Below are 696 nucleotides of genomic sequence, written 5' to 3' on the forward strand. Positions count from 1 at the left end.
AGAAGTGAATGCACAAACTCCACAGAGTTAAACCTGCTTTATCCTTTAGAGTCGGAGGCGCAGTCTCAGAGAGAAAACTGTTTTTCACTGTGAAGAACAACGTTGAACAGAAACAACTTGGAAATGTTATTGTGGAAATCTGACACGTGTGAAGCACCTCGACATTCAGGTCCAAACATCTGCCCACAGCTGTATCTATACACTGTAATATAAGAATAAATGGTGGTGTTTAGACCTGGTGTCTATCATGTCTACTGTTCCTGGGTCTTCACCGACTCCTGACGTAGACATGTTGCACGCACACACCTGTCCTCTCGTTCACTGGTGTGTATAAGAAGAGAGAGGAACCGTCTGCAGAGACGTGTCGTGGTTTGGTCATTGTCATTTCCTGTTTTATTTTGAAGAAGCTTTCCTTGTGTGTCTCTTGTTGTTTTTACTTCCTGTCTTTGTCCTGTCTCCCTCCAGTTTGATCGTCTGCCCCGCCCTCATGTGTTCCACCTGTGTTCAATCACCTGCCTCCCTTGTGTGTATTTAGTCTCTGTCAGTTCGTCCTGTCTCCCTCGTGTCTCTGTCTCCTGTTCTTTCAGTATTTCAGTTGTCTTCCTGTTTTGTTCCAGTCTTTACCTGTTGCAGCCTGTTTTCCTGTGATTTTAGATTTTGATTTTGAGCATTTTCACAATTTTCTGTAAGTTTCTG

Source organism: Seriola lalandi, unplaced genomic scaffold, assembly GCF_002814215.2.
Source record: "Seriola lalandi dorsalis isolate HSWRI2012SDOR001 ecotype SW California unplaced genomic scaffold, Sedor1 jcf7180002051217, whole genome shotgun sequence".
Taxonomy (NCBI): domain Eukaryota; kingdom Metazoa; phylum Chordata; class Actinopteri; order Carangiformes; family Carangidae; genus Seriola; species Seriola lalandi.